Source organism: Bombyx mandarina, chromosome 23, assembly GCF_030267445.1.
Source record: "Bombyx mandarina strain Sakado chromosome 23, ASM3026744v2".
NCBI classification, from domain to species: domain Eukaryota; kingdom Metazoa; phylum Arthropoda; class Insecta; order Lepidoptera; family Bombycidae; genus Bombyx; species Bombyx mandarina.
Window position 1 is genome coordinate 2,901,587 of NC_143229.1, and position 25,895 is coordinate 2,927,481.

The following is a 25,895-nucleotide window of genomic DNA, read 5'->3' on the forward strand; positions in this document are numbered from 1 at the left end:
AAAACTTTTTTCAGATGATCTGTTTTTGTTATCAAGTCACTAAAAATCTTTATAACATAATTGTATTTTCTATGTCTTTTTTATGTATATTATGCTATTTAAGCGCCTGTGATTTATTGAACACTCCGGTTAACGAGCTCATGGCTACCTTGATGTTAAGCTATTACCGGGATCCAAAAGCGGTTATTTTTATTGCTTAAATTGGTGGATATGGCCCACCAGGTTTTAAATGGTTGCCGGTAAATGCCGCCACCTACCTTAAGATATGATTTCTAAGGACTCAGTATTTATAGTACAACTACCCCACCCTCCAACAGAAACGCCTTATTGCTACACAGCAGAAATAGACAGGGCGGTGGTACCTACCCGTGTGGACTTACAATACGTCCTACCACTTGAAACTTTAGAACTTATATCTCAAGGTGGGTGGCCCATTTACGTTGTAGAAGTCTATGGGCTCCAGTAACCACTTAACACCAGGTGGGATGTGAGCTTGATGTTGAGCGAAATGTCTTTTAAACAAGTCTTTCAATCCTCGATACAATGTACCTGTGCCATTTCCATTGGTTATATTTCGACAATGGTACCGCCGGTGATCGATGTCCGCAAATTAGCTGCGACAGGCTGCGTTCCGGCGCGCCGCCGAGACCACGAGGTGATTATTCACGCTAAACTTTTAAAAGGATCTCTTATATGTAATTATACATTTGTGTTTCTGCGCTTTAGAGGCGGAATTCAGACTTCGATCATTGCGAAAAGTATGTGCGTTGAAAAAGAATCGTTTGGGATACATTTTATTTTATTTTCATTACTTAGATGGGTGGACGAGCTCACAGCCCACCTGGTGTTAAGTGGTTACTGGAGCCCATAGACATCTACAACGTAAATGCACCACCCACCTTGAGATAAGTTCTAAGGTCTCTGTATAGTTCAACTGCCGCCCCACCCTTCAAACTGAAACGCATTACTGCTTTACGGCAGAAATAGGCAGGGTGGTGGTACTTACCCGTGCGGACTCACAAGAGGTCCTACCACCAGTGATTAAATATTAAGCACGTAAACTTGCTTGGATGCCTGTATCGGATTTGGCTGGGCCGAAGCTGAAAAGGAGGCTGATACCAATTTATTTTTTTAAATATTCCGTTACATTTTATAAGTCGTCGTGGCCTAAAGGATAAAACGTTCGGTGCATTCGTATGTAGCGATGCACCGGTGTTCGAATCCCGCAGGCGGGTACCAATTTTTCTAATGAAATACGTACTCAACAAATGTTCACGATTGACTTCCACGGTGAAGGAATAACATCGTGTAATAAAAATCAAACTCGCAAAATTATAATTTGCGTAAGTACTGGTGGTAGGACCTCTTGTGAGTCCGCACGGGTAGGTACCACCACCCTGCCTATTTCTGCCGTAAAGCAGTAATGCGTTTCGGTTTGAAGGGTGGGGCGGCAGTTGAACTCATTTCTCAAGGTGTGTGGCGCATTTACGTTGTAGATGTTTATGGGCTCCAGTAACCACTTAACACCAGGTGGGCTGTGAGCTCGTCCACACATCTAAGTAATAAAAAAAAAAAAATAAAAAAAAAAACATATTTAACGTCAACAATGACTTCCAAATTCAAATACTCAAAAACTTTATTGCTTCTTCCCCGGTGATACCATTTTGTGAAATTCGATTGGTAAAATCCATAGCCGTCGATGTCTATTGCAAATCACCGTGTTATATATTTTTGCAACGGATAAAAGATATGTAAGTATTTTTTCTTCAGTCTAAAAAAATATCCTTTTTATCGTACATACTCGCTCTCTCTTTCTACCGTGACGCTTTTGGTTCTCAAGTGTTTTTGTTGAGAATCCCACATTTCTCCACAATATGTCATGTCATACATACTCTCTCTCTTTCTACCGTGACACTTTTGGTTCTCACGTGTTTTTGTTGAGAATTCGTCATTTATCCATAATATGACATGATAAATGTATTCCTCAGTAGACAAAACTTTAGTTTTCCATATTAAGTAATAAAAATGCGAAAGCGTATTTTACTCTGTTCATAAAACCGCCTTTATCCGACCTCAATTTTACTTATTAAGCGCGTATATTCGTACAGGGGGAGAGGATGCGGCGCACCAAATTGTAGATTTAAAGTATTTTTAGATTAATTGATGGATTGGAGGCGTCGCCTGTGAGTGCATTCTCGAGGGGCGAGAGAAATTATAGATACTTAATTTATATATATATATTTGAAAGCCGCGCTTGTTAAATCAAGATTATTTAAAAAGCAATAGCTATTGTATCGACGTACGGTGGGCTTACGTCCCACCAATTGTAAAGGAGATGTTCCTTCGAGCCGATTGGTGCCAACACTCATTCTCCGCGATATAATTTTAATTGTACAGTGTTGATACATATCTATTCTGTTTTGATGTGTTTTTGTGGAACGTTTGAATAAAAATAGTTTTATTTTACTAGTTTTTAATTTCACATTATTTTGAACATTTGCGATTAACAATTACCGTTATTCATCGAAATAGTTCTCTCGCTTTGTTAAAACTTTTCTTACGAGGTAGCAGATATAGACCGAGGAGAGAATAACGAAATAAGTTCAAGTAAAAAGCTCTAGTAACTTTCCGTTCAGTGTCGGAAAGACAAAGTTCAGCAATTTCCTGGCAACGAAGACACTTGACATTCCATCAGTCAGTGTGTTGACAGCGCGTGGGTGCGACTGGAGGTGTGTACTGGACACAGTCTAAATAAAAAGCAGTTATGAAACATCATATTATTTTGAATAATGTGAGTTCTTATATTATTATATTGTTTTAATTTGTAGTCCTTCCAAGTACTTCAACTACTACACAAGACAAATTATATTATTACTCTAAAACCCGGGAGAGGTAAGAGGGCAACTGCGGTCAACAACCCCGAAGTCACGAAAACAACTCTACGTCTACTATACCGGTCAGCGCCCAATTAGACCGCCCAGGCTCAGCCGTAAACAGCCCACCGGGTAAAAACCCGGTACACAGGCCAGTAGGTAAATCATTAAGTCCCAATCTTCAACTGGAGGGGGTTTACGCTACGGGTTGTTCCTTCTACAGATTTTATTGTTTAACCTAGAAACGCAAATATGAATGATCAATGATCTATAAACACTCCTAATAATCATAGTTTTATAAATTTAATTTTCGTGAACTAAGCCGTTTTGCTTTTATAAATCACTAGCGACCCGCCCTCGCTTCGCTTCGGAAACATTAAAACTACACATGAAACCAAAAAAAAAAAAATATAAAAAAAAAAAAAGTAGCCTATGTTCATCAGGGACAATGTCGGCTTCTAATGGAAAAATATTTTTTCAAATCGGTCCAGTAGTTTCGGAGCCTATTCGAAACAAACAAACAAACAAATCTTTCCTCTTTATAATATTAGTATAGATTAACATTGTTGTAAACTAGCCGTAAAGCATTTGCACTGTATTCATGCGGTTAAGGCCGCCTTCGAATACCGCACGCTGACCCATTGTTACTTCAACAACTCGCATAGCTGCATTCACCAAACACGGACTCAAAGGGAATGCTTTACACTGTGACGCGATGATGAGAGGTATTTGGATAAAGCGCGGAGTATGTTTGTGGCGCCCTTTGTACGGTACTAAAGAGCTGAATACATGTTTCCTGCAATGCACCGACCATATATTTTTGTAAAATTTTGTTAATCGTTGTCTTTAATTAACATAGGCAAGACAACTGGTGTAATATTTGCATCATACAGGGTGTTGTTTTATTCAATTGCATTTGTAGACCGCCTAATTTATGGTCTATTAGGACTGATGACGCTTTGTACGTGTTAGTCCTAATTATTTCGGATGCAATGGAAATTTTTCAGTATTTTTTTTTAAATGACATTCAATGTCACTACTCCTACCCGCTGAGTTCCGCTGGATCTTCTTTGAGAATCTTGGAGGCGCTCGTGCGATTGTTAGCAAGCACCACTACTTCTACCAAGCTGGAAAGACCTTCGGGCTCTCACTTATATTCCATCATACACAGCTCAATACAGTGAAATACATATAGGCAGGGTACTTACCACCACCCTGCCTATTTCTTCCGTGAGGCAGTAATGCGTTTCGGTTTGAAGGGTGGGGCAGCCATTGTACTGTAAAAACTGAAACCTTAGAATTCATATCTCAAGGTAGCTGGCGCCAGTTACGTTGGGGTCCGGTAACCACTTAATACCAGGCGTGAGCTCGCGCACTCTCCTAAATAATAAAAAAACCAAAACATAAATTTCCTAATATAAGCTACACGCAAATATATTTTTCACTTTAAGCTTGCCCTAAAACAAAAAAGCTGTTAAATTAAATTTCCTTACATATCGCGCACGTCAATAACATAGTTATTGTGATGTTACTTTTTTGACGCTTAAAAATATCTTGACTGAGTTTTCTCTATAAGACAATGTATGTGAGAAGAAAATTACAAAATAACGCTTGTATCAAAGGAAGTTTCTTTGTGGTTAGAGAAGCAAGCGCTGGCCGATACAATTTCGAGCCATGTACCCATCACTGAATTAAAGGCTTGAGTTGTGAGCGTTTTTTGAAAAATAATTCAGTGCTCTTCATATGCGACATCTTCAACGTAAGAATGATATCATCCGCCATGAGAAATCAGGTATTTTTTTGCCTAGCACTGGCCATTACAAACCGGAAGGTATTTTTGACTCGTGGTAGAAATTGGCATAATTCAAATTACCTGTGGCAATTCGATCTGCGAGCTGGTATGGATTGTTTTATTTCTGCTGTAAAGCAAAGATAGATTACTGTTTGATACTTCAATGAAATCCGCATATTTATTGCACTGGCAATACTGGTTATACTGGTGATTTAATATAGGTATATATGTACATATGTACACTTTTAAGTGGTATTGACGCCGTGAGCGACGACCATACCTTGGCATTAACGCTTGAGACAAACAATAAAAATGTCACCTGAAGATGTTGTAAATTAAACGGGAATAAAAAAAAGTTACGTAACATAATTATTTCAGAGATTCTTATGCAGTTTTAAATCCGAATAAAATATAGAGACAGACCAATGAAATCCCTAACCGCTTTCGCATATCGAGCGAAAACTTAAATTTATTCCACACTAGCGTTTCTCTTAAAACTTCCACCATCGCCACTAAACGTCGCTACAACACGGCGATCTGCGGAAATTGGCAGAATCGAATTAAACTTACCCATTAGATACATTAAGCTCTGGAACCCAATAAAAAACCGATAATCGCTTCAAAGCCACCTTCTACATTTTACTACACCGGTTTGTGTAATTTTAATAGTCAGCAAACATTTTGAGGTATCTTTATGAGTTCCATAATTGTTTCAGATTCCTTTATATTTGGTTTTAAATTGACTTCTACGCGAGTTTTACTAATGAAATTTTCAAGTAAAATTACACCTACTTTATTGTAACATCGTAAAACTTTGCAAAATAATTATTTGCTGTAATTACTAGCAAAATTTTGTATCATCATTTATTTGGTGGATCTGATTTAACTATGAAGAAAATTCTTGGAAGATGGTAGTAGAATCAACTTTTTTGTTTGGACTAATAAAATTGATTTTCGCTACCCTCAATTTAAACTTCCTTTTTACGTTTAAGTTAAATATCCTTCAATTCGATCCAAAAATGGACCAAATGTTGGTGCCGGTACAGACGTAGAGTAAATAACATTATAATTTCCATATTCAACTCGAGAATAAGACTATACGAGTTTTGCTGATTACAGCTTTGTACAACATAGTTATTATACAAAAAAACTAAATGTTTTGAAATTCTTAATGTATATGAAGGCCATCAGCATTAAAGTGGCCTAACCCACAATTTTTCAAAATTGGTGCTTATAAATTGCAAACGCAAAAAAATTTACGCCAAACCGGCCTATCCTTAGTTTCACCCATAGATGGCTTTGTAAATATTATTTTCGCGGGTATTATTTTTGCCTACGAAGCAGTGTAAAAGTAAATTCTAACCTCGATATCTCCACACTAACTAGGGTGGTCTTAGGCCACTTTTGCGCTGACGGCCTTATATAGCAGCACAGTCTTAATGAAGAATGAATTTACTGGTGGTAGGACCTCTTGTGAGTCCGCGCGAGAAGGAACCACCACCCTGCCTATGTCCGCCGTGAAGCAGTAAGCGTTTCGGTGTGAAGCGTAGGGGCAGCCGTTGTAACTATACTTGAGACCTTAGAACTTATATCTCAAGTTGGGTGGCGCATTTACGTTGTAGATGTCTATGGGCTCCAGTAACCGCTTAACACCAGGTGGGCTGTGAGCTCGTCCACCCATCTTAGCAATAAAAAATAAAAATGACGTCTATAAGCTCCAATAACCACTTAATACCAAGTAAGCTCGTCTAAAGCAGTGCAAGAACTGAAAATCGTCGCTAAAAACAACGACAAAGCACACGGATTTGCTATTGTTACGGGTTCTGTACATATGGCGATTTGCCAGAACGCAGTGAACTTTTTTTTTTTTTTTTTTTCCTACCTAAGCTGAGAGCCTTGAGAGGCTATGTCAGCGTAACCCTAACTTTTGTAGGTGAGCTCACGGGGCTCAAACCTGATGACGTTGCTAACACGAACCCTAGCAAGAGTCGTGCTTCGCAGAATCTACCACCGGATCGGAAACGCGACCCACTGAGAAGATCCGGCGAGAAACTCAGTGGGCAATCGCAGTGAACTAGCTGACCACTTAACTGTGGCTCAGAATTTTTTGTTATGAAAATGCTTGTATGTACCTGCCACTATTAAAATTTGTCGATCAAGATCAAAACAATAAAGACGAAATGCGGTAAAATTAAGTGATAATATTAGGGTAAGATAGACCTACCATGAATACAATCGATCAATTATTATCTATACATGTAAAATTAGGTAGTAGGGTCATGTGCCAAAGTATTGAATTATCGGTAATTTTACTCACACGCGTCATCCCGTGTTACGTTCGACAAAAGATGCCCTATCGAATTTTTATTTATTAACACGCTTTTCTTAGCTTGATACGTAGGATTCTATGTAACTAAAAGATTTGAACGTAATTTTCTCCGACATTAAGACGTCCAATTAACTTAACCTTACTAACCATCATGCTCACATCAAGAAGCGATGACAATAATAACCTTTTATAACTTCACTCCAATATCCTGAGTAGTATCGCAAGGATTTAACCCTTTAACGTATTCGATATATACGTATGTAGTTTAGTTTTATTTATATACACAAAAAATAACAAGTAAAAAAAGAAAAAAAAAAAAAAAAGATTTTATTTGTTGGTTCAGTTTATTATTCAAGCGTGTTTTGTTTATGTTTTTAAACTGCATATATTATATGTTATTAAGTATTATCCTATTACTGTTTTGGTAAGGCTAGTATATAATTGGATAATAATGCCATTGTTCGTCCGAATTAATTAAAAACCATTGAACACTGTATTTACAACGTATTCTTCACTTACGTAAATGTGATAAACGTCCATTTTCTGTATAGCCACGTGCGTCATTTGCAATACGTTAATATATTATATATAGTAATATGAGAGAAACTATGCCTAAATTAATAGAAACAATTTTTTTTTTTTATTGCCCTTGTACGCAGACGAGCATACGGCCCACCTGATAGTGAGTGGTTACTGTCGCCCATGGACTTTAACAATGCCAGGGGCAGAGCCAAGCCGCTGCCTACCGCTTAATACTCTCCACAAGCTGAGCTCATTCCATAGCCGGATGGTACGTGGCAAAAAAGACCTCTGGAAACGCACTGTGGATGACCGCAGTGGCTCCAGGTAGTATGGATGAACTCTACTCCGGTGGCGGGCGGTGCGATGGTAAAAACGAGATGCCGGTATCATCTCGAACAATTCCTCAGAGCACTCCCCATGCTCCCCTGCACTCCCCGCAATTTTATCAAAATCGGATAAACTCATAAAGACAACACACACACACACACACACACACACACACATGCGTTTGTTGTTACGCATCTAAATTATAATGAAATTAACTTCACCTTCATTGACGTTAAAGGATTGATCAATTACACAAATCGATCCATTCTCGAATTACCAGCTAAACCGATAAGTTTAAGTACGCACTGGTTTTATTGCTTATCCTTAAAATGATGCTTAAAAAAAAAAAAAAAAAAAAAAAAAAAAAAACAGGAATCACTTAACACCAGGTGGGCTGTGAGCTCGTCCAACCATCTAAGCAATAAAAAAAAAATGCAAATGGTTTGCTGGAAGAAAACTCATGAATGACTTAAGCTCGCCTTTGTACATAGTATTTAGACATTCTTTAAATCTGTTTTTATTGTATTTTCTTTTTGTGTACAATAAGTATAAATAAGTATAAATAATAAAAAAAAAAGTCACTATACATAAATAATTCTCTTGCAACAAAATCCCTTCAAATTGTTTTGTTTTACAATTTGTAGCAGCATTTTAGTACACATCCGACAAACGAAGATCTCCTGGGGGAGTGTAAGCCCTCATTGCTATGTATCAGATATTGCTTACTTTACAAGGTTTTGTAATCTAATTCATGCTCATCATACGGGACTTCTTGTCGAACCGCTCTTTTCGATATCGAGTAGAGGGAACCCGCTCCTCCCCACGACCTCTCACAGCTGGAGTCCCGCAAGGCTCTGTCCTTTCACCCCTCCTATTTAGCTTATTCGTTAACGATATTCCCCGGTCGCCGCCGACCCATTTAGCTTTATTCGCCGACGACACGACTGTTTACTATTCCAGTAGAAACAAGTCCCTAATCGCGAAGAAGCTTCAGAGCGCAGCCCTAGCCCTAGGACAGTGGTTCCGAAAATGGCGCATAGACATCAACCCAACGAAAAGTACTGCGGTGCTATTTCAGAGGGGAAGCTCCACACGGATTTCCTCCCGTATTAGGAGGAGGAATCTCACACCCCCGATTACTCTCTTTAGTCAATCCATACCCTGGGCCAGGAAGGTCAAGTACCTGGGCGTTACCCTGGATGCATCGATGACATTCCGCCCGCATATAAAATCAGTCCGTGACCGTGCCGCGTTTATTCTCGGTAGACTCTACCCCATGATCTGTAAGCGGAGTAAAATGTCCCTTCGGAACAAGGTGACACTTTAGAAAACTTGCATAAGGCCCGTCATGACTTACGCGAGTGTGGTATTCGCTCACGCGGCCCGCACACACATAGACACCCTTCAATCTCTACAATCCCGCTTTTGCAGGTTAGCCGTCGGAGCTCCGTGGTTCGTGAGGAACGTTGACCTACACGAAGACCTGGGCCTCGAATCTATACAGAAATACATGAAGTCAGCGTCGGAACGGTACTTCGATAAGGCTATGCGTTACGATAATCGCCGTATCGTAGCCGCCGCTGACTACTCCCCGAATCCTGATCATGCAGGAGCCAGTCACCGTCGACGCCCTAGACACGTCCTTACGGATCCATCAGATCCAATAACCTTTGCACTAGACGCCTTCAGCTCTAGGAGCAGGCTTAGGGACCTCGGTAACCGTACTCGTCGAACTCGACAAAGAGTTCGCCGTGCAACCTAACCCATGAATCAGCTCGCTGAGTTTCTCGCCGGATCTTCTCAGCGGGTCGCGATTCCGATCCGGTAGTAGATTCATTCGCGAAACAATTGCTCTTGAGTTGTTAGGTCTCCTTCGGAGGCGCTCGGGCAGTTGTTAGCAAATCCCACCCCTCTTGGCTGAGCCTTTGCTCGCCCACCTGTCCTGGTGAAACTGGAAAGGCCTCCGGGCAACCAGTAATACTTCAATCATAAAAAAAAATAAAAAAAAAAAAAAAAAAAAAAAAAAAAAAAAAAAAAAAAAAAAAAAAAAAAAAAAAAAAATCTAATTCATACATTTCAAAGCTTACAGAAATTTCGTGAATTCCCTTTTCAATAAATCAAAAGTAGCTGAAGCCAGCGATACAATTAATTCAAAATCAGTAAATATATAAAGGAACATAACGTGGTTTTAAACAGAGACTGGTGGTAGGGCGTTATGTGAACTAGCAGGGGTATGGACCACAATCTGCTGTGAAGCAGTAAAGCGTATCAGATTGAAAGGCGGGGCAGCCGTTGTACTATTAAACCGTGATTTAGAACTCATGTCTCAAGATGGTATGGCATCATTTACGTTATTAATGCACATGGACTCCGATCACTACTTAGCATCAAATGGAATTTGAACTCGCATATCTGAGCAATTAAAAGAACGCGTTAACGCGTTATTATTGTCTTGCATAAGATAATATAATAAAAAGTAACATATTACAATGTGTCGACATCAAATAAATTTGGTGGAAAGTATTAAACGGTAGGCAGCGGCTTGGCTCTGCCCCTGGCATTGCTGACGTCCATGAGCGACGGTAACCACTCACCATCAGGTGGGCCGTATGCCCGTCTGCCTACGCGGGCAAAAAAAGAAGTTCGTCTATGTATCAAACAGAAAACAACATTTCGAACTTGAATCATTCAAAACGTTTCCATTTTAAAATTAAAAAATATGTATATTTTTTTCATTCAAACATTTCACGATTGTGACACTAGCAACGTGGACGTTCTGGGAATACCCAGAAAATCGATAGTCAATAAGCAATGAGAAAAATGTCCAACGAAATACGTTATGATATTGTAACCGACTTCAAAAAAGGAGGAGGTTCTCAATTGTTTTTTTATGTTTGCTACCTCATAACTTTTGACTGGGTGAATCGATTTTGATAATTCTTTTTTTAGAACGAAGTTCCTTATGGGACGATGCGGAAGGGTACCCTAATCGGGAAAAAACGTCCGTAACGTAAGATTTTATGTTTGTTACCTCATAACTTTTGACTGGGTGAATCGATTTTGATGATTCTTTTATATTAGAAAGTTGACGCTTCCCGTCTGGTCCCATCTCAATTTAGTCTAGTTCTGAAATGGTATCCCTGAGAAAACCATATAAGTCTTAAATTTGCATTAAGTACGTGCGCGACAAATAACTCAATAAATAACTCGATATCACGCCAACCGATTTCGATGATTATTGTTTTTAGTGCATATTAATTTGTTTTGGAATATCTTTTTTTTTCCTATTTGAAGTAGGTTTCTGTTAAAGCATGTCTATTTACAATTATTTGTTAATGCTTAAGGGCAGAGCTTGCAGTGCTTACCAGAGCCTGAGTGATCCACAACATTATTATTTCCCTTAAACTGTAGGATGGACGTACCACTTATGAATTATCTATATATTAATAAGTGAAGCAAAAACTTTGTACCCCTTTTTACGAAAATTGCGTGGACGGAGGAGTATGAAATGTCCCACACTTATAGAGAATAAAGAAAGGGGTGCAGAATGTTAATATTTTTTTTTAATTATGCATAAAAAATACTTTAAATCAATAAAAATTAAAAAACATTACACACACTACCATGTTCTTGACACACATACGCTTGCATACTATTTGTTTATTGTCAAACTTTTCTTATTACTGATAGCTATAGTCTATGGTCAAATTGAGAATAGAGTAATATTGTTTATCTTTATTTAAATATTTGTCTAAAGCGTAGTCTGTAATTATAGAAGTATCTCAATTATACATTAAAGAAGTATAATAGTCTTTGATAATAGAATCATAATACTGTACAAACTTATAATTTCAATTATTTATAGTTGAATTCCGACAACCAGGGGACCACTAGCTATCTTTAAAAAAATCTCAAGAACTAGGTGGTATTTGCTTAAAGATTTCAAAGCGATTACTTATTTAAAATAGCTAGACCAGATATTACTGAATATTAAGATTACTTTTAGGGGGTGTACGTAAATAATAATAATCATAGGTTTTTATTTCAGAATATAAACTTCATAAAGTCGTTAGTAGCAACCCTATATTTAATATAAGTAAAACTAGCCTATGGTTTGGATTAGAAAATACTGCTAACCGGCGTTTTGGAACATTGGTTGTTCAAATGAACCCGCTGCTGATATAAAAAAGGACTATCCATATTTTGCGACAATGCCTTCAAAATAATGTCAGAGCTCACAGTAAAAAGAGTTATTTTTTTTATTGCTTCGATGGATGGACGAGCTCACAGCCCACCTGGTGTTTAGTGGTTACTGGAGCCCATAGACATCCACAACGTAAATGCGCCACCCACCTTGAGATATAAGCTCCAAGGTCTCAAGTATAGTTACAACGGCTGTCCTACCCTTCAAACCGAGACGCATTACTGCTTCATGGCAGAAATAGGCAGGGTGGTGGTACCTACCCGTGCGAACTCACAAAAAGTCCTACCACCAGTAACAATCCAGTAAACTATAATATATTTTCAGATAATATTATTAATATGGGAAGACTGTAAATTCAATTAGTCAAAACTAAGTCCGTTAAAACAAGTCTGTTTATACTTAGAACAGATTTTCTCAAGATGGGCGGCGGCATTAACGTGCTTAATGTCTATGAGCTCCGGTGACCACTCAACACCAGATTGACCGTGAATAAGTTCACCTATCTTAGGAATAAAAGAACCATTTTCATTTCGTCGTTAGACCATTGACCATAAAAACCTGTCAAGGCAACATTGATCGTGTCTCTATAAGTCTACAAACTCTCTTACAATTGCGACCACGTAATATATTGACTCGTAGATGTAAGCGTCCTCTTGTGACCTGCGAAGATACCTCTATCGTATCATAATTTCGGCACGCCGTAAGAATACAAACATGGCATGAATTGTGTTTATGTTAGTATCCGCAAAAAAACATACTTTTTTCTGGTGGACTAACTTGAAAAAATTTTCAAACAACTTTCGCATACGCTCGTAGCTCTGTGATGGTAGGACCTCTTGTGAGTCCGCACGGGTAGGTACCACCACCCTGACTATTTCTGCCTGGAAGTAGTAATGCGTTTCGGTTTGAAGGGCGGGGCAGCCGTTGTAACTATTCTTGAGACCTTAGAACTTATATCTCAAAGTGGGTGGCGCATTTACGTTGTAGATGTCTATGGGCTCCAGTAACCACTTAACATCAGGTGTTAAATTGTTCGATTAACGCAATATCCAAAGATAAAGAAATCGACAAAAGAATGCAGTATTATTTATTTATACTAATATACCATACACATTTTTTCCGATGAGTAAAAATATGTACATATTTTTATTACAGACAATAACAATCAAAGAAAAACAAATGAAATTTAATAAGAAGAAAAGGTATATTGTGTGTTAAGAAATAAAATATTTTATTACTTTATTATTTTCTAAAGCCAATCATAATATGTGTGTCTGTGTGTGTCTTTGTATTTTTTTAACTGCGTTTACTTATTTTGAAATGGCATAAGTGATTTAGGTTTGTAGATATCTCAAAATGAAATATTTTTATTTGTCTATTTGGAAAAGTGGTGTGTGGAATCCACACCTTTTAGAAACATGTATTCGAACTTTGAAACAATTGGAACGCTGTTCATAAATTTGTACAATAATTTACTGGTGGTAGGACCTCTTGTAAGTCCGCACGGGTAGGCACCACCACCCTGCCTATTTCTACCGTGAAGCAGTAATGCGTTTCGGTTCGAAGTGTGGGGCAGCCGCTGTAACTATACTTGAGACCTTAGAACTTATATCTCAAGGTGGGTGGCGCATTTACGTTGTAGATGTCTTTGGTCTCCAGTAACCACTTAACACCAGGTGGGCTGTGAGCTCGTCCACCCATTTAAGCAATAAAAAAATGTATCATAAACCTAAATTCAGCTTAAGTTAATCTCAATGGGATACTTTATAAATAGACTTTTTATTTTTGCTTGACAATTTTTTTTTTAAACGATTTGACGACCCACCTGATGGTAGGTAGTAACATTCGCTCATGGACGTCAGCAATACTGGGAGCACAGCTAAGCCACTGTCTACCGTACCTCAGTACATGTTAAATTTCCAGTTTCGTATCTTCATGTATGACGTCAGTTTGCCAAGGAGACTGATAACTTTGCAAGACCATAATAAAACAAGATAACAATACATAAACATAAACTCCGGCATCGCAGCTCTACACTTAAAATATACAATAAAATGATTCCCAGTGAAATCCGAAGAGTTTGGATGGAACAGAGCAAATTCCGTTTGGAGCATTCCGAACTCGGCTTCGCGAAAGTTCTCAAGTTATAACTTAAAACGTTTACGATTCAGAGCCTCGGATTTTGACGAGCTCTGCAGCGTTCTGATATCGTTTGTTAAGAAATTAAGGCATTGAATTGCGTTACTAAAACATTGAGAGAACGAGAAATAAGAGAAATATTACATGAAATATTACCTGTGTTATAATATATTCATTAATAATACTTGGATATACAGCTATCCACAAACACAAGCCACATTTAGGACAAGAAATAAAAGAATGCAATAACAAAAAACATGTTTTCACGCGCGGGAGAAGTAAAACCAGCACATATATTCTATCTCATTCTCTCCTTTAGATGTTTGGATCGCTTTTCGAGTTTTGTTTTTCTTTCATCTTGCTTCTAAAGACAACGGTTCTAAAGAAGACACACACAGACAGAAAACGGTTTCTCTGCTCGAATTAAGAAAACAAGTTAATCGTCTAGATATAGGCATTTTATCAATACGAGATAGTTAAATTTTATGATTTTCACAGCCATTACCTGTACATACATTTAAATTAACTCTAAATAAATATTTGTGAACCGCCAACCACTCCGCAGTACAATGGAGCACCCTCACCCTGGGGGAACCGCCTGCATGATCACGGTTTGTCTACGCCTGGTAAGTATGATTTGGCAAGAGAAATACGAGAACGTCTATCAACTGTGTAACATCTCGTCATCGCGATTCAGGAATTGTTGAAATTACGTGCAGCTACATCTGTTGATGACAAACCAAATAGAAATACCTAATTGTAAATCATCTTTTATAGTATGAGGTGTCAATTGATATTTTAACTTCACCTTTCATTTTTTCGTTTCATTGAGTTTGAAATCACATCACAACGATTCTAAAGAAGTTTCACTTCAAAAATAGACAGAGCACCTTGCGAACCAATCGACCGTGAAGAGAGGAAAAGGACAAAGCGAGCTAGGTCACTTCTCTTATACAAAGCATTCCCTATTACAAGAGATATTTGATTTAAGGATGGAAAATGAAGAAAACCACAACACAACACACCGCAAAAGAAGATGCACTTCTTTACGTGCACCTGGTGGTAGGGTTCTGTGTAGAAGCCCGCCCGGGTTGGTACCACCGTCCTGTCTATTTCTGCCGCAAAACAGTAATACTGTGTTCCGGTCTGAAGGACAGGATAGCCGGTGTAACATACAAAAGGCTGCCCATCCAGGCCAGGATAGGCAGCGCATCTGAGTCACTGATGTAGTTTGGATGTCTATGGGCGACGGTTATCATTTCCCATCAGATGAGCCGTAAGCTTGTCTGCCTATCGAAAGCAATAAAAAAAAAAAAAAAACCAAGCTACACGCGCCCCATTTTTTTAAACCAATTTTTCATCAGTGTGTCCTAATAGAAAAAAAAAAACTTTGACGTTCCCACCGCCAGAATTTTGATGGCATATTTACGGAGCGGCATGTATATTTATGTTACGTCAAGTTTTGTTTTCAGTTATAGGAAATCAGTGGAAATGAGCAAAAACTCGTAGCCCCGTAGTCACAGGTAATGACGCGAGCTATCAGTTGTTCACACACCATCTCCGATGATCGGCGTCTTTCGGTGTAAATAAACATTTTGTTTACTAACATGTTTCTCATAAAATCTTTGGCGCGTGAAGAAGGATCAAATTTAGTTTATATAACATCAAATAGTTAATTAATGCTAATACGTAAAGTAAGTTACTAAATTGGATATAATCACGTTCCATAATCACGGTCTTCTGATCGAAGTGACTAATGACAATACTAAGTAGAGATTAAACCGTAATAATAGTTTTAATTATGTCTATGACTCGAGGAAACTAAAGAAAATACTTAGGATATATTGTATTCTTTTAAATTAGTGTTTCAAAGACACCGTCCTGGCCTGAAAGGATAAGACACCTAGTGCATCAAGCGATGCGAATGTGCCGGTGTTCGAATCCCGTAGACAGATACCAGTTTTACTAATCATTACGTATGACACATACCAGTTTCACTATTCATTACATATTTAACACATACTAGAGGTCCCGCAGTAGTCGAAATTCGACTATAAATAATCGGAATTGTAAGTTTGTACACTGTTATGATTGTATTTTATACTTCTTTAATCACAAATTTCGCCAAGACTGCACTATAAAAATATTAACAAAGACAAACAATATTTTTAATCTCAATTTGACAACAGACGTCAAGAACAAAAGTTTGACAATAAATAGTATGCATGTAATAGCAACCTAAGCTGACACTATATATTTGTTGAATTGAATATTGAAGCATAGTTCAAAACAGTTACTTCATCAGAAACATCTATCTATTGAGTAATAATAATACCATTATGTAATAATCATTGTATATTCATTTATTTATTAAATGGCAAATAGAAACATTTTACATACATAATAATATTTATTTAATAACGTAATAATTATACTTATCTTTTAATTCACAATGTCCACACTTATACACAGTATCAAGCCAGAGAGAGAGCTCCGCACCGCCCGACGTCTCAACCGAGAATGACTCGAGATTGGTCGGCGCAGGGGCTTTTGTAGGCGGTGACAAACAACTATGCGTCATACTTGTTTGTCATCGCTCGAACGTTGGCTTTAATTTAAAATTGTATTTACTGCAATTATTTATAAATATATTATTACTTAATTTACTAACATTATTTGCGTTATATTTCTATACTATATTATTACTTAATTTACTAACATTATTTGTGTTATATATCTATACCTATACATAGGCATAAGCTATCACGGCCATACTGACAGTACTTCGTCCTCGAAGTATTGTGTTACTATTTTATTTATAATATATGAGTAGGTATATTCGATTCATTAATCAACATAATATACATGGCACAGAAAAAAAAAGAAAGTAGTCAAAACTTTTCAAACAAGTCGAATCAACCATTTGCATAGACACGATGGTCCCCTTTAAATAAGTAACAGAGTATTCTTGCCAACTACATAGACATGTCGATCACATTCACCCGCTGCTTGTGAGATAATCGACACCAAATAGAAGGCCGACCAGCGGTACTCTGACTTCGAGTAATGCCAACTACATAGACATGTCAATCACATTCACCCGCTGCTTGTGAGATAATTGACACCAAATAGAAGGCCGACCAGCGGTACTCGGATTGAAAAATTATTGAGTAATGCCAACTACATAGACATGTCAATCACATTCACCCGCTGCCTGTGAGATAATTGACACCAAATAGAAGGCCGACCAGCGGTACTCGGATTGAAAAATTATTGAGTAATGCCAACTACATAGACATGTCAATCACATTCACCCGCTGCCTGTGAGATAATTGACACCAAATAGAAGGCCGACCAGCGGTACTCGGATTGAAAAATTATTGAGTAATGCCAACTACATAGACATGTCAATCACATTCACCCGCTGCCTGTGAGATAATTGACACCAAATAGAAGGCCGACCAGCGGTACTCAGACATAAAATTTAAAGCCAAATATTTTTACTCATTCACAATATGACGTGAGTTTCTCAATTTCTTTTTGTACCATGTATATATTTTTAGTAACATTTTATGTAGGTAACCTATGTTCCTAAAAAAAACTTTAATTTAAACCAATCTAGTTAGTACAAAACATTCAAACAATTATAATCTTGAAATCTATGCAATCACAAATTATCATCAACCCATTCTCCTGGCCTAAACCGTAATTTTTCCCGTTGCCTTTCAGAGTATAGCGATCATTTGGAGGGATAGATTGAATTTCGTAAGGGCCCATAAATCTAGATCTTAATTTATCATTACGCCTATGATCCTGGCTAACATAGACCAAATCACCTATATTGTATTGTTTAGTATTCCGCCTAACATGATCAAATCGTTGCTTAAATGTTTCTGCTATTTTTTGTAGCCTCTGTTTGGCTATTTCACGATCAGCTTGGACGTCAATATTGGGATGTAAATCCTCATCATTAATAATTCCGTTTAGATGAGATTGTACTATAGGTATATTTGCTTCTATACCGGTTAGTAAACGTATGGGGGTGAAACCAGTCGATTTTTGTACTGTCGTGTTAATTTACTGCTGTACTTTTAGCAATACGTTCGGCCACTCTGACGGCTCCTCGCACATAGTATTTAACATATTGACTACAGTAGTCACATAACACTCAACCTGACCATTGCCTCTAGGTGTACCAGTAGCTATCATATAGTGTTCGATATTCAGTTCTCTAAAAAGGTCTTGGATTTGATTAGAGCTAAAATTCGTACTACGATCAGTTATTACCAATGATAGTAACTATACGAAGAATAACCTTTTCCATGATTTTAATCTCGAGTAAATTCATAGTCGTTTTTCCACGTAAACGATAGTATACTTGCGCTAGGAATAGCAATACGCGAATAGCAGAGTGAATGGTGAACGAAAATAAAATCCGGCAAATAAATGTTGTTGTACAACGGCATAGTGTAAAAGCATACATAATGTCAACTCGATTTTGCCGTATTTTAGTGTGAAAAAGTAGCTGAAGTGTAAGAGAGAGAGAATTCTTTAATGTACACCAAAAAAACAAATAAACAGTTCGATACATTATCAAGATATCTAGCTGTCAAACGTATTAATTTTATTTGTTGTTTATTTGAGGGAATTGTCAAGTTTTGTCGCGTAGTTTTATCTTTTTTCGTTTAAACGTTGCATTATACAATGCCAGACTATTAATAATAATTTAGTGCATTCCGTTGACTTGAAATCAAAACAATAAATATTTATGAAATGACAGAAATCAGATGGACTGACTGACGCCATTCTAGGAATAGCTCCGTTATTCCGTGCGCAACGGCGGTATAGTAACAATTTCCGAATAGGCCCACTATCCTTAGAATTGTAGATGGTAAAACGTAAAATTGATTTACTCTCGATTAACTGACGAGTTATTCTAAGAATAAGATTTACTCTTGTTTGGTCGAATCGACCCTTACTGTTTTAAGGGGTTTTAAGAGACAAAATTTTGTGAAACCATCAACTAACAATAGAATGTGTTTAAAGCCTTCCGTGGTTGTTGGAAAAGGCCCTGTGCAATCTAAATGTATGGTATGGAATGGTACAGCAATTTTAGCGATCGGATGTAATACCCCTTGTTTAGGACCAGAGAATCCCTTCTTTTTAACCCAAGTAAGACAATGGTTAATATATTTTTTTGATAAAAGATGTTATCCCTGGGAACCAAAAAAATATTGTCGGATTTTATGTAAAACCTTATCGAACCCCAAAGGACAATTTTCATCACGAAATAGTTTTAAGATTTTTAACCTACATCCCTTCGGCGCAAACAACCTCGGCTCAGCATCAGGACTAGTTTTATAATGCAATAAATTATTTTTAATTACATATTGGTTAGTGTCTAAGTTACCGACTTGCAATTGCGACATTAGGGTCTGGGTTTCGGGGTCGTTTGTTTGCGCGATTTTTAACCAAGACTCGCGACTTATATTATCGGATATTATCGGCTTCAATAAAATTTACTTTAAGATAATGCTGCCGTTCTGAAGGAGCGGAAACAGGATTGCGATTTAGAAAATCAACATATTGAAAATCCTGCATAAAGGTCCACCAACGTGCTACCCTAGGTGACAAATCTTTTTTCGGCATGGTTGATTTTATTGCATTGCAATCAGTAAAATGGCAAGTGCTTCTAGGTCATAAGAGCCGTACATGGATTCTGCTGGACTTGTCCGTTCACTATAATAAGCGACCACCTTATTCACGTTACCTAACTTGTAATAATATTGTTCCATAACCTATAGCACTAGCATCGGTGTGTAACTGTTAGACGCTGTGGGTCAAATATTGTCAAAAGAGGTTTGGAGGTAAGATGATCAATTACATACTTTCGTGCTCTATCTTGTTCAATGCCCCATTCCCATTTTTCGGTGTTTCTAGTTAATTTTAGAAGGGTCCGTTTTGGGTTTATATCTACAGTAAGAATCTAAATGCCCGGGTTTTTTTGCAATCCAACATTGTTGTTTGGTGTGACCGATTTTACCACAGTTAAAACACTTTATGTCATCGGGTTTAGAATCAGTCTTAAAGCGCTTACGGGGGTTGCGAATTGTAAGGGTTTTTACTGTCTATTGGCCTTCGCGTAAGAAGTAAATAGGGCAATTAATTCTGAAGTAGTTTTAACATTGCTGTTAAACGAAGCCATTTTTACATTAACATCGCATATACTGCCACAGACTAATTCAGTCAATTATAATTCCGTAAATGTAATTTTTGTATTCTTTAGTAACCTTTTTTTTTTTTTTTTTCTTGCGTACTCGCAATAAGAATCTGCAGTTTCAGACGTGCATAGTACTGCCTTTTGAAGTTTTTCTGCTAGATTCTTTTTCTCAGGGAATAAAGTTACCAGCTCTAAACGTAAATTGTCCCACGAACGACCCTCAGCCGGGTCCCATGTTTCAAACCACAATAAGGCGGATCCCTTACGGGCCTTACCAGCTTTGGCGACTGTTGCGGCGTTACTCCATCCAAACTCTTTGGATGAGGATTTAAATATTGTTGCACCATGATTCAGCACCAAGGTCACTTTTAGCTGGATCAAATACTGGCAGAGCGACCTCGCTGTCGTTCTGGCGGGAACCGGAAACTGCGTCTTTGATGGCCTTCAGAAGCGCTTAGGTAAATCCATCTGGAAACTTTAAAAGGAAAATATCAGTTAACAAGCATGGATTATCGTATCCCACTTCTGATAATAGCAACCTAAGCTGACACTATATATTTGTTGAATTGAATATTGAAGCATAGTTCAAAACAGTTACTTCATCAGAAACATCTATCTATTGAGTAATAATAATACCATTATGTAATAATCATTGTATATTCATTTATTTATTAAATGGCAAATAGAAACATTTTACATACATAATAATATTTATTTAATAACGTAATAATTATACTTATCTTTTAATTCACAATGTCCACACTTATACACAGTATCAAGCCAGAGAGAGAGCTCCGCACCGCCCGACGTCTCAACCGAGAATGACTCGAGATTGGTCGGCGCAGGGGCTTTTGTAGGCGGTGACAAACAACTATGCGTCATACTTGTTTGTCATCGCTCGAACGTTGGCTTTAATTTAAAATTGTATTTACTGCAATTATTTATAAATATATTATTACTTAATTTACTAACATTATTTGCGTTATATTTCTATACTATATTATTACTTAATTTACTAACATTATTTGTGTTATATATCTATACCTATACATAGGCATAAGCTATCACATGCGTGTGTGCGTCAAATACATGGTATGTAGTGTGTTTAATGCTTTCTTTATTGATTTAATGTATCTTTTATGCATTATTAAAAAAAAAAATAGCATTGTGCACTTCTTCTCTATTATCCCTATAAGTGTGAAAAATTTCATACTCCTCCGTCCGCGCAATTTTCGTAAAAAGTGATACAAAGTTTTTGCTTCACGTATTAATATATAGATTTTAAAAATCTAATTTACCTGCGGTAGACAGTCTTGTGACCTAAACGGATAGGTATCACCACCACCCTAGATATTTCTGCCCTAATATAATGCCTATAATGCGTTTCGGTTTGAAACGTGGGGCAGCCGTTGTAAATATAAAACTTAGAACTCATAATTATCTCAAGATGGGTGGTGCTATTTACCTTGTTGTCATAATATATCGTCTTTTCGCATTAAAAGGGTGCAATTTCCAAAAATATTCGAAATTGAGTTAATATGCGGAATCATTTGGTATCACCAGCGTTTTTCTCATAAATACTGTCAAAAGAGCATAGTTTAGTTTTAATTTTTTTTTTTTTTTAGTTTACCTATGTTTTGACTACTATTAACAAAATTTATAAATAATTTTATCTTACTTTAAAAAACAGATAACCTAACTGGTAAAAAATAAAAAATTAATGTTGCAAAGATAATTAAAGATGATGATGAGATATTAAAAATATCACATGTTAAGCCTTTAAAACACTCTCCTGTAAAATTTGTAAGTTTTGAAATTATACAGTTTTAATGCGAGAAGACGATATAGGTGCTCCTGTAACTGGTACTGCTTAAAATCCGGTGGGCCGTGACCTCATCTATCCACCTAAGTGATAAATAAAAGCAATCGTACAGAATACTGCTGAAGAACGTCTTCAAGCCAAAGTGTGCCATGAAAAATACGACTTGTTTGTAAAGAGACTAAATACATATTACTTTGCTCCCGTGTGAGGTTAACGAAGGCCATTCTACTTGAGATGACGATTAAATTTGTCCGAATTTCCTACTACAAAATGTTTGACCGCCGAATAACACTGAAATAAGCAACAATGGCGAAATGACGTTAATATTTAAAGGAAAAAATAATAATAAATTTTCAGCATGCCAAATCTATTCTCATATTCTGTGAGACACTGTTTTTTTTATTACTCATAATAATTACAAGCCGCCTATACATAAACAAAGACATTTGAACCACATGCGAACAATAACATAATGGGAATGAATTCAATGGATCATTCAAAAGCGTCGAGCAACGCAAATGTATCTTGGCAAAACAATTTCATTATATGACGTTTGATTACATGAAAACAAAACAAAAAATTAATTATCACCGTTATCAATTATATCAGCATTCAATAAATCAAATTGTTGCATTAATTTCAATTGAAAACTGAATGAAAATAACTATTCTTACTAAACTGACACTTGCGCAGGTGTTGAGCTCCGCTTTCGATGTATATAAAATGCCACATCACATAATATAATGAGCACTTAGTTCTTCCAAACGAAACGTGAAACATACAAGCGACAATGAAAGCCTTCAATTTACTTCTACTGCTTTGCTTGGTAAGTTAAATTTAATAATCACTAGACTATTAATTTCTGGGCGATTTAAAGAACGATAGATATACCTGTTTCAATGAATTAAAGTTCGGTTTCAATCTTCGGCTATTATTTTCTTTATTTATAGCTTAGTTGGGTGTAAGGGCACAGCCTACCCACTACATTTAAGGGTACCATAAATTAACAGCACTCAAAACGCGATCCCTTTGCACGTTTTAGTAGAATACTCAACTGACTTAGTAGTGCAGTAAGTAAGGAGCGCCCCGGAAAATGATAAAAATTCGTCAAATATGTTTAATATCTATTTATGTAAACTTATATACCTATTTGTTTCAGTCTCTTCTCATAATACACATAGATCCAGATTACGGCTAAATTTGTGTGACTTGCCTCGGTCATTTTTTTTCCTGCATTAAGGTTACATGATATAGGATTTTTACATGTCGGTGTTAACTGACATGTAAAAATCTATGCGTTAGCACAGAAACAACCCACTGAGTTTCTCGCTGGATCTTCTCATTGTTTCCGATCAGTTATTAGATTCAACGAAGCGCTGCTTTTTCTAGAGTAGATGTTAACAAATTCTCTCCCCCAGCCATGACGAGCCAGAATAGCCCTTCGAGGACTAATTGGGTTGAAGGGCGGTTAGGTAGGTAAAAAAAGGTTATTATCATTGGTACTAAGCCACTAATTCGTTTATTACAGCTGTACTGCATTGCGGTCGCTCCAAGCTACGCTCAAAACGATGACGACGAAAAGGATATATGTGATAGTATAGTAGTGGACGTCGATGCATTAAATGGAGGCCTTTGAAAAATAAACAATTACATTCTTACGAATACAATTTTTTTTAATAATAAACTCAAAAAAAACATTTTATACAACCAATGTAAATATATAAAATGGATGAATGGAAAGAATGAGTTATAATATCCTCTGATTACTTTTCTTGATATCTCTTACTTTTAAAAGATTTGATATTTCTTTGAAAACTACGATGTGTCTAGCGATGCTCTCTATACTTTGTGTTACATGGGAAATGGTACAGCATCTCCCCACTAGGTACCTACCTGACTCTGTGTATTTTTATAGCGAAACAAAAAAGCGTTCCAGTATTAGAAATGGGACAGCCGTTATATGGTACTATGCAATAAGACTTACATCTTATGTCTCTGGGTGCGTGGTGGTATTCGTGGTCTCCTATAACCACTTAAAACCAGGTGGGCGGCAAATTCGTTCCACGGTATATGCAATAGAAATCATAGACTCTCTGCACAGTGAATTCTAAGAAAACATTTAGACTACGTACAGTGTAGAAGCTTATAAACGCAAATGGATTTTCTAGGCCTTGTGATATATCCTTTATCTAATAAAGTAATATACAAATGTATCTAACTGGATACACAACGGATTAATTATGCTCCTGACATTACTGCCAGCGTCAGATATAATAATAAAAATACAGAAAAATTAATAAAATATGATATTTGCATCTTTTTCATATCTTAATATCTAAATCTTAGTATAAATGATTTTAATAATAAAATGCAACTGGAACCAGAAAGTGTTGAAGTAATAGAAAGACCAAAAGAAGAAACAGAAAAACTCCCCTCTTATAGTACTTTGGAATTGATATATGGACATCGTGGATCAGGCAGACGGCTGGTCGTAAAACTAATGTTTTTATTTATTATTGCTTAGGTGGGTGGACGAGCTCATGAGCCACCTGGTGTTAAGTGGTTACCGGAATCCAAAGGCACCTACGACGTAAATACCGCCACCCACCTCGAGACATAAGTACTAAGGTCTCCGTTTTTACAGTACAACGGCTGCTCCACCCTTCAAACCGAAACTACTGCTTCACGGCATAAATAGGCAGGGTGGTGGTACCTACCCTTTCGGACTTACAAGACGTCCTACCACCAGTAATTACGCAAATAATAATTTGCTAAATCCCTATGCAGTATGATAACAGGATATTCTTCGATGACTTCACATAATGTGGTATAAGAGCGAGAAGAAGAAGAAATAAGAGTGTCAGCGTCTGTCTTGCCTTGTCACCAAGTTGGCCCAACCTCCATAATGATAACAAAAAAAAAAGCAAATTTAGTCATCAAATGGATCCTTTAAAAATTAAAAATTAATGAATCGAATTCCAATTCTACGACAATCGCTATTCTCCTTTACGACTAAAATGGTCTAAACCTCAGCAGTGTAAATTCTGTTGTAAAGTTTTGAACCTGGGAATCGTTCCCCAGGGGATGTTTGACTTGGAAACTCAAACCCCTTGCCCTTTTGTCTCTTTAACTTTCGATTTTGCCACACTTCTTTAACATCGACTTTACCCTCCTAATATTTAATGTGAATTATATTCTCTGTATGTATTTGAGATGATACCATGCTTTTCGGATGTGAAATGGTCAGAATTGTAATAGGTGTGAGCTTTGTGCCATTTCAACATGTGGTAAAAATCTTAGCATTACCAAAGATTATTGACAACTATTTTAGACACCCGGTCCATCTCTAACTACGTCACAATACATCTTCAATAGAATAATAGTGTGTATTAATATGATAATCTAGTTACTGCCTACGTTCACGCTAAGTTTCTGCAAAATATTTTTTTTCCTACCTAATCTGATGGTCTTGAGAAGCCATTTCAGCGTAGCCTTAACTAGTAGGTGAGCTCACGGGGCTTAAACCTGACCTCTCTAATACTAACCCTAGCAAAAGAGCAGTGCTTCGCAGAATCTACCACGTAAACGCGACCTACTGATCCGGCGAGAAACTCAGTGGGCTCTGTGGGTTAATTTATTTGCCGAGCCCTGCGTCGCAAGCGACGTG

The 25,895-nt window shown here is 37.2% G+C and overlaps 1 long non-coding RNA gene and 1 pseudogene across 2 annotated transcripts; one reads left to right on the forward strand and one right to left on the reverse strand.

Moving 5' to 3' along the window:
* Window positions 1-1,731: 1,731 nt before the first annotated feature.
* LOC114241230 (uncharacterized) lies at window positions 1,732-23,968 on the forward strand. The gene is made up of 3 exons (XR_016325250.1): window positions 1,732-1,751; window positions 22,922-23,054; window positions 23,757-23,968. It is a non-coding gene; the product is annotated as an uncharacterized LOC114241230 (long non-coding RNA).
* On the reverse strand, window positions 14,527-22,452 carry LOC149500113 (uncharacterized; annotated as a pseudogene). The gene is made up of 2 exons (XR_016325236.1): window positions 22,422-22,452; window positions 14,527-20,859 (listed from the first exon to the last, which is right to left on the reverse strand). The product of XR_016325236.1 is annotated as an uncharacterized LOC149500113 (transcript).
* Window positions 23,969-25,895: the final 1,927 nt, after the last annotated feature.